Here is a 9296-nt window from a genome sequence, read left to right as displayed (position 1 = left end):
ATACCATGAACACCCAATAAAATGCCACAAGTAAAAGCAGGGGAGGTGAGGGTACTGACAATGCCCTGCCACTGAAGACAAAAACCCCCACAGTCCTTGCCAGTTTGACCTAGAGGAATTCCTTTCATGATTAGTATGACCCTGCGTGGAAGAGGAAGATCTTCTTACTAGGAACCTCTAAGTTTTCTAAGTCCCAGGAACAGTCCACTCAAAACCTTCAAGCCTTAGCTCTGGCAGACATCTCACTGCTTCAGAAGAAAGGAAAAAGATCTCTCCAGAAGCCAGCAGCATTCATGAGAGGAAAATTACTTTTTGGCTCCTACAGGTGACCAGTAAGAGTGTCTTTACACTTGCTTTAAAGAAGAGTGGGGGGCTTTAATTAGAGCAGCTCTTGGGAGCCACTAATTAGCATGCTCCAGCAGTCTTGATTAATCAACTCTGCTCCAACGCACTGTAATTACAACACATCGGAGCAGATGTCCTGCATGTCTACAGGCACCCTAAAAGCCCTGAAGTATGGGATTACCAGGCATCAGTCATAGCGTATGAAAGATACCACATGTCTAGAGGCTATTTGCATGTAAAGCTTTAGGTGATTATGTCTTTAAAATAATAATAATTAAAAATTAAGCTAAGTGGGTATACACCATTTTGAAAAAAATAGTCAATGTTTAACTTCGCTTATTCTTATAGTAAAATGTTTTCTGTGCTTTTGATGCATTTTAAATGTCAAGCACCCTTCCTTACAAATCCTAGCTTACTGCTTAGCTCCATTCCTAGGTAGGCTGTTAATACAATAACAGCATACATCATTAATCTGATAATGTTCTGTATGATGGAGTTTGGGAGCAGTGAGAGGGTTCTGTCTTCTTTTTTAAATGCCTGGGAAATTTAAAAATGAGTTAAAAGATTGCTTAGCTTGCAAAATCAAGCCCCCCGCCAAAATTAGGGAGTACCAAAATCAAGGCTGTCTCTGCACACTGAAAATTGAATGCCTTCATTATGATACAGTCTGTAAATCTGACTATGTAGTATTTCATGCTCTTTCTCCCAGACTATTCCTTCATTCCTTCATTCAGTGCTCTGGATCACAGCAATTAATAAGGTAAACAGTTGCAAGGGAAAAAAAAGAAGTTCTCACGTTGTGGGAACTGTATTTGAACTCAAGGAAGATCAATCCTCTTCCTAGCTCTGCTATAGACTGCTACAGTCGGTAGAGTTTGTCATGATCTGTATGCACATGAATTATAGGTGAGCAGGCAAACTTAATATGGACTTTTAATAACTTTTGAGTGCTCTGCTTTTTAGTTTAATATTTCTAAATAATTTTTTTTGGTATGTACTACTAACCATAATATTGGTATCCAGAAATTATATTATATAAATAATTCAACTATAATCTCAGTTTGGGTTTTAGCAATTATGAGTTCCATAACTAAAAATAACAGATTGGAAGAGCAAATATGCTTACCTTCTAAAAAAAATTATTACACCCAGATTTCTAATAATGCCTGGAGAATTTAAGCTTCACTGAGGTGAAGATGAAATACATATTTAAAACAGATCCCACCAATTCTCATTTTCTTTCTTTATTAATGCCACAGTAGTATAAAGTACTAAGTCAGTACTTTAATATAGTTAATATTATAAATGGTCAACTAAAATGCAATAAATATCTTGAATAATTGTTTTAACATCTATTAAATAAGAAACTCCTGTGGCCAAGGTTCATTTTATCTTATTAAAATGAAAAGTGAAGATAATGTGTGCTGATATGGTCTAGATGTTGAGGGCAAAACGGGGTACTTTCCAGTGCTATCTGCTTCTTACCTTTCAGAGGGAGCAAAAACCTTAAATAAATGGTTTAAAAAATGGCAGATTGAGTTAAAAAGTGCATAGAATGAATTGGTGGAGAATCCTATTTATGACTGGTAGTGATGAAAGGATAAATCTTTATGAATCACAGGCCTTCTATTTAATACTTCTCAACTGGGCTATGGATGTACAGAGTACTCCATTTGAGTCCAAAGCCTCAGGACTGAAAAAAGGTGATGTGCTTAGCTTCATCTGTATACACAGTATGCATTTGTCTGAACTTGTAAACAATACTCATCATGTACACAGTTCTGTCAATGCTGCTATTAGAAGTCTTGAAAAATGACAGGAGCTAGTCAGCTCAAGGCTGTCAGAAGTCTTAAAAAGGAAGGAAGATGTCAATTCTGAAAATAACTAGCTATTCTTATTTTTCAAGGCTCGTTGATTCAGATCACTGTCCCTGATTTGATTCGGCCGAATCCAAATCTGAAGATTCAATGCTGATTTGGAGAATCAGCAATTCAGCCATAGATACAACTTTAAATGTTTTTTTCTACATACCTCAAGGTACCAGGCATGGCTTATGAATGCTGCAATGCTGGGGTGGATGGAGTGTCCCACAGGAGCGGGGGGGGAGGGGGGTTCCCCACATGCTCGGTGGCAAACCTGGAAATGGACCAGAAGTACTTCCGGTCCACTTCTGGGTCCACTGCTGAGTACACCGGCCCCTCCCACCCTGCAGTTTAGCGATTGCCCACGGGGGGCCCCATGTGCTCCCCAGACCCAGGAGGCACCAGTCACCAGGCCGGGGGGGGTGCAGCTGGTCCACTCTATGTCTGCTGCCAAGTACACTGGGGACCCCCATTCCATGCTTCTATGGGATGCCCCATCTGCCCCAGTATCTCAGCACTCACGAGCCACCTGGTACCTTGATGTATGTAGAAAAAACATTTAAAGCTGTGTCTATGTCCAAATCATCAAATCTTTCTGAATCTCTCTGAAGCGATTTGGAGAGTTCCAATTCAATTCAGAGAGATTAAAGGGTCTCTTGATTCAATTTGGATTCAGAGATTTGGCCGCTGAATCAGGCCAAATCTCCAAATTGAATCAGCGACTGAAGCTTTGCACAGCCCTAATGGTTACATAAATAAAGGAGAGTATCTTTAGTTCCAAAGTAGCCATTTATACTTACAGTTAGAATGCAGTTAACTACAGTACAAGGAGTAGGCCTGTGCTAATAGGGAAGTATTTAATTTGCATTTGGCTGATTTGGAGGACAGTGATTTGATTCAGAGATTTGGATCACTGTCCTGAATCTTTGGAAGATTCGGCAATTCAAATTGGCCAGGGAGAGGCAAGCACACTTGGGCAGCTGCAGGTTCTCCCATGGCTCCTCTGGCTGTGCCTGACTCTGCCCAGGCAGTAGGAGCTGCAGGAGATGCCCCCATGGTTGCCTGTCCTGGCTCCATCCCCCGTCTGGCCCCAGCCTAGTTCCAGTACTTAAAAAAAAAAAAAAAATAGCCCCACACTCACTGGCTGCAGCAGCAGTGATTGTTGTACTTTGTGAGACATTTCCTTGTACATGTGCCTTCAAGCAGTGGGCATTGCAGCAGGTGGTGCATAGTCTGAGGCTCTGTGCTATAGTCACAGGTGGTTGAACCAATTATATAGTCCCACTTCTTTTTAGTTCCTTGGAGTGTCTGACTGGGGTATGTAGACAGTGAGACTTCACCACCTTTGCCATGGTTCAGCACCCCCTGGCTGCAAGGACTCAGACACTGGAATGTCCATCTTTTTGCTGTCGGGTATTTTCTTCAGCCTCTCATTCCACATGTGTAGGCATGTCTCCTTGGTATGACATAGAGAGGTTGGGTGCTGGCAAGGAAGCTCCTGCATGACTTTAGACACCTGCATACTGTGGGATAGTCATACACTAGGTGTCTCGTATAGATTCACAGAAGTTTGGGGTGGAAGGGACCTCATGAGATCATTGGGTCCAGACCCCCTGCTCTGGGCAGGAAAGACTGCTGGGGTCAAATAACCCCAGCAAGGTATGCATCCAGTCTCCTTTTGAAGATCTCCAAGGTAGGTGCCTGCACCACCCCTGCTTGGGAGTCTATTTCGGAGTCTGGTCACATGAACCGTAAAGAAGTTTTTCTCTCTATCCAGCCTGAAACTTTCTAGGAGTTTATGACCATTGTTCCTGGTTTTCCCCCAGGGCACTTTGGTGAGTAGTTGTTCATCTAGCCCCTGATGCTCTCCCCTGATATATTTGTAAGCTGCCACCAAATCCACTTGAAGTCTTCTCTGTTCCAGGCTGAACAATCCCATATCTGTCATCTTCAGTTTGTCTCAGGCATTCTATCCTGGTGGCCACTGAGCTTCTGATGTCAGGCAGAGCAATGCCATCTAACAGGCACACACTGTTTAGGCTATTAGGCTTCAGACATCCTGTGATGCACCAGCAGCTATCATTCAGAATGGGATCAAGGCACTTAGCATGTATGGATCTTTCCCATACGGGGTATGCATACTCGGCAAAGGAGAAGCTGACCAGAGCAGTGGTTTGGATGGTTGAGGGGCTAGCTGCCCATTTCAAGTTGGTGAGCTTATACGGAATGTAGTCATGAGTGTCACCTGCGCTTTTATCTTCACAATGTGTTCTTTGTATGAGGGAGTTCGATCGAGGGTGACTCCAAGGTAAACTGGATTTGGAAAGTGGGATAGTGGGGTTCCCCACCATGTAATGTTGAGCTTCCAGTTAACTTCGTGGTTTTTCAGATGAAAGGCAGATGGCATTGTGTTTTTTCTGGGTTGGTACGTAATTGGTTTTCATTGAAGTATGACGTTAGGCCCATTAGTGCCTTACTTAGGTATTTTGCAACATAATCAAAGTCAGTGTTTTGAGCTGTTATGCACAAGTCACCTGCATAGGTGAAACATTTTGTTTCCAAACCGATTGATTAGTATAAATGTTATATAACATCTGTGCAAGTACACTTCCTTGGAGGAGGCCATTAATCTATTACCTCCATCTTCTTCCCTTCCCATCCAGATTGGCAAAAAAAAATCTGTTTTCAAGCAGGGTTTGTATCAGTTCTGTAAGGTGTAGATCTTTAGTTTTGTGGAGAAGCCTTGTGGAGGAGTCATCGGTGGTTAGCTTTATTATAGGTGGCTATTAGTTCAATGAACTAATAGTTCTGGTGATTTCGCCTCTTTCAAAAACATCCTCAATACGTTGAGTTAGATTGAGCAGCTGGCTTGTTGATTTTCCAGAGTGAAAGCCTCCCTGTTTAGGGATTAGGTGTTTATCCACATAGGGGGCAAGCCAGTTCAGTATCAAGAGTTTGTACAATTGTAGGACTGGAAGATCACAGAATCACAGAGAAATTGAGCTGGAAGGGATTTCCATAGGTCAGCTAACCCAACCCCCTGCCTGAGGCAGGATCATCCTTTGCCAAAACATCCTATATAAATCTATTGTCAACCTCTTAGCAAAACTACACAGTCAACCCTGACACAACACAGGACATAACACCCTTACCTGCCACAGGTAAAGCAGGGGGATGGCAGCAATCAACTTCCTGCTGCCATAAAGGGCCTTAATATATACTTAAGAGAGCCCAGGAAAAGGGATACAACAGAGAAAGGCAAAAACCCCCACAAGTCCATACCAATCTGACTATGGGGTAAAACTCCTTCCTCACCCCAGATATGGCAATCAGCCTGATCCTAAGCAGAGGGGCAAGAACATCCAGCTGGGAACCTCCGAGTTTAAGTCCCAGCAGGAGCACTAGCATATATCCCAGTCAAAATCCCCAGCGTTGGCTGCAGACAACACCCATTGCCTCTGAGGAAGGCTAAAATAAACCCCTTAGATACATTCCCTCTTGGTGCTGTGTGGCAACCAGCAAAGCCCAGAAGCACCGGAAATACCCACAGAAGAACATAGGGACGTTTGAGACGTAGCCTAACCAGTGGCTGTCCAAACTCTTCATGAACACCACCAGTGATGGAGAGAGTCCACAGCTTGCCTAAGCAGTCTGTTCCACTGCCTCGTTGTTCTAACACTGAAGTTTGTTCTACTTAAGCTACTTTGCTGCAACTTTGAGCTATTGGTCTGTGTCCTACTCTCTGCAGCAAGAGAAAAAAGCTGCTTTTCCTCTTCTTCATGGCAGCCCTTCAAGTATTTGAAGACTGCTATCAAGTTAAGTTCCTTCTCTGCAAGATGAACATACCTAGCTCCTTCAACCTCTCCTTGTATGATTTTCCTTCCAAACACTTTATCATTTTTGTTGCTTGCCTCTGGACTCTCTCTAACTTCTCCACATCCTTTTTAACATGTGGAGCCCAAAACTGCACACAGTTCTCCAGATGAGATCTAACCAGTGCACCTGAAATGGTATGCATTTAACTAATATGCATATGAGTGATGTTTGCTACTATGTAAGCAGCAGGCAATGAGCTGGGATGAGCACTGTGCTATGTAGTTATGCGAATTCTGCAATTAGTTGATTTGCCTACAAATGGAATACAATACAATTGATAAAAAAAAACTACATCAAAGCGGTAACAATGATGAGGAATTTCTGTGACTAGCAAATCAGGTGATAGTTATCACTAATAAAACACAGTGAGAAATATATTCCTGCTACACAGTTGTTACATCTGATCTGATACACTTTGTCATGGGATTTAGCATCTGATGATTTATTCTAGTTTGACCTACTTCATTCTGCTGCATTCCCAGTGAATTTCCCCCATTTCCCATTGACATACAGAAATCTCTGTCTAATAAAGTGGTGATTTCAACTTAAACTAGTTGGCCTGCCAGGGTCTCTGGGTTGAAGTTCAAATGCCAGTGACATTCAGAATGCTGTTGAACTGCAGCAGCTGGAATTACAACTCATCAACTGCTAATCTTCTCACTCCATCTACTGATCAAATCGTTCTTCTGATCTTGGAGTGTTGTTCTGTAGTGCCATTCTCTCAGGCTCTTGAATAAACTGGACTTGCTTGAGTTCAAGTGAAAGTAAGGCTCCAGTAACACAAAAATGATTGAACAAAAAAGAGTTGATTGGATTAGCCGGCTGCTGGGAATGCTGCATCTCCATTATTAAGCTAAAAACAGGCAACCGTTTAATTCTGGCTTGATTCATTGTTTTTAGCTTCAGTGGTTCAGCTTCAGAAACTCTTAGCTACAAACCATACCTGTTGATGGACCAGCTGCCTTGAGGTTAAAACATCATTTAAAATAAGGTAGAGATTTTTACATGCAAACAGAACTCCTGAGGGGCAAGCCTACATCAAAGCTCAAGTTCACAATACAGTCACTGGGGATGCTTTGTGCCACCACGACTAGATGGCTTCCATTTGGAGCTAGCTGAGGTGCCTCCCATGCTCACTGCAGTGTACACATAGCCTGACAAATGTGATTAGTCTAGCTCTGCTCTCATCTATTTTAACCAGAATACCTCAAGTACTATAATCTTTGCTTAGTCTCCTGTGTCACTAGACCTCAGACCTAGAGAGCGCCTCCTCATAGTCATGTACTGTTAGTTCGTCTCACGCTGTCATAGTGCCCTAGTTAAACATATGCAATGTGTCATAGTCCAGCAGCCTGTAGTGCCCACCCTCCCTGCTTCTCTTTGTTGAGGAAGGGGGATATGGAACTCCTAATGCTATTTAGGACCTCAGCTGTATATGGCATGTAGACCAACACAGCTAAACCAACAACCCTATGGCATGTAGAGATGTTTAGTTAACCACGTTGCCAAATAGGTCTTAATGCTATCTAGAAACTTACTCTCCACACCCCCATTATATCTTATGCCACATACTGGGGCTCTGGGCCAAAGGGTGACACAGCAGCTTGTAACACCCAGTTATGCATGAGACCCTCAGTTATAGTGCCCAGCCCTTCCCAGCAGGGATTGTACTGCAGCTTCAACACACTGCAGAGCCAGGCCGAGACAACAGTGTGTGTGGTCTCCCCTCACCACCACTAGGCACTCTCACCTGCTTCAAGTGGAGGGTGGGCAGGGCTCATTCCTGGTGCCTGCCCCAGCTTTTTCCACACTACCACTGCCTGCCTCTGACCACCTGCACCAGCGAAAGATGAATACCAGGGCACACTGGATGCCCTGTCCAGGGGCTCACTGGGGTTATCCTCACCCTGTCAACTGCCACGATGACCACAGCAGCCATCGCAGAAGCATTCGTGTTATGGCCGTGTCAGATTCTAATGAACCTGAAAATTCTGCTAAATACCCGTCATCAACAAACTCAGACAAGACACAGGAGAAGAAGAAGAAACTAGATGTGCTTGACCATTTCTATGCCAGGCCCTGTGGCCAACCACACCCCCCCTCTGCTCCCATCTGCATTCATACCCTTACTGGAGGAAATAAAATAGGTGATCATTATGGCTTCCATGTTTTGATGACCTCCAACCATCAGCTCTGCTACATATCTCCCTTTCTCACCAAGGAGAAACACAAGGTGTGGAAGGCAGAGATGACCATGGGATTTTACTCCCAGATCTTTCCAAGAAGAAATAAAACTGAAATTGTTTTATAGCGAAATCATTTCAATTCCCAACTTCCACAAAAAGCAGCTTCATTAGATATGGCATTGCAAAGTAAATGTTGCAATGCACTTAATTTGATGGTAAAAAATCTCTCTCTACCATAGTTGAGTTCAGTGCAATCAAATGCTAGACTATTTCAACATTCAGCTCTGCCACTGCTTTAAATGCATTAGTGAGTGAAAAAAGCCTTGTTCTATGAAACCAAGTTTTTTTTTTCCTTTTGTCATCTTAGATAAATGCTATACTTTTCTTCCTTAAAATGACAATGAAGTGTGTACGAAATGAAAAACAAGATGATTTCCAGACCTTCAGCATATCTGATTTGGTTTAACAACAGAAAAACAAACAAACAAAAGAAAAGAAGTAAGATTCATTCATAACATTAGAGCAAAAATCATGCCCCATCACTTTTGCCTTCTCTAAAGCTGTTACTGCTGCGTATAAATGAGAAAACACTTATTTGCATAGATTTTTTTGCATACAAAAAAATCACACAGAAGAAGTGTTTGGATTATAAGGTGTCCTGTTAGTCACAACACCAGGCAGTATCTAAATTAAACTTCAAAAGTCCCTATCAAGAGTACCAATATTTAGAGACTGAAACTTAGAAAATTTGCAGTAGTTTTTGTATGTATAGAAATAGCAGGTTCACAGGCCAGCAGTACCAAAATGGAATGGTTAAACTGCTATAATATATACATGTATATTGTTTACTGAATAGGAGAAAGCCTGAACAATGAAAATATTATATGGAATAACATCAATTTGTATGAGAAATGTAAATACTCAGGAATGGAAGATAGGGAAAAGGTGGTAGGTTTTGTTACACAGTTTCTATTTTAGTCTTGAATGAACAACTAAGATTCAGAGGGCTTCTGCATATTTATACAAA

The 9296-nt window shown here is 42.3% G+C and overlaps 1 long non-coding RNA gene across 1 annotated transcript in view; it reads left to right on the top strand.

The window, feature by feature from the left end:
- The first annotated feature begins 442 nt into the window (after positions 1-442).
- Positions 443-9296, top strand: part of LOC109305616 — a 21290-nt gene continuing 12436 nt past the window's right edge. The window contains exons 1-2 of the long non-coding RNA XR_002099653.1: positions 443-453; positions 9179-9182. This is a non-coding gene — a long non-coding RNA (uncharacterized LOC109305616). The remainder of the gene's footprint in view (positions 454-9178; positions 9183-9296) is intronic.

This window comes from Crocodylus porosus, unplaced genomic scaffold, assembly GCF_001723895.1.
Source record: "Crocodylus porosus isolate Cpor-Errol unplaced genomic scaffold, CroPor_comp1, whole genome shotgun sequence".
Taxonomy (NCBI): domain Eukaryota; kingdom Metazoa; phylum Chordata; order Crocodylia; family Crocodylidae; genus Crocodylus; species Crocodylus porosus.
This window is presented reverse-complemented; position numbering and strand designations above follow the sequence as displayed.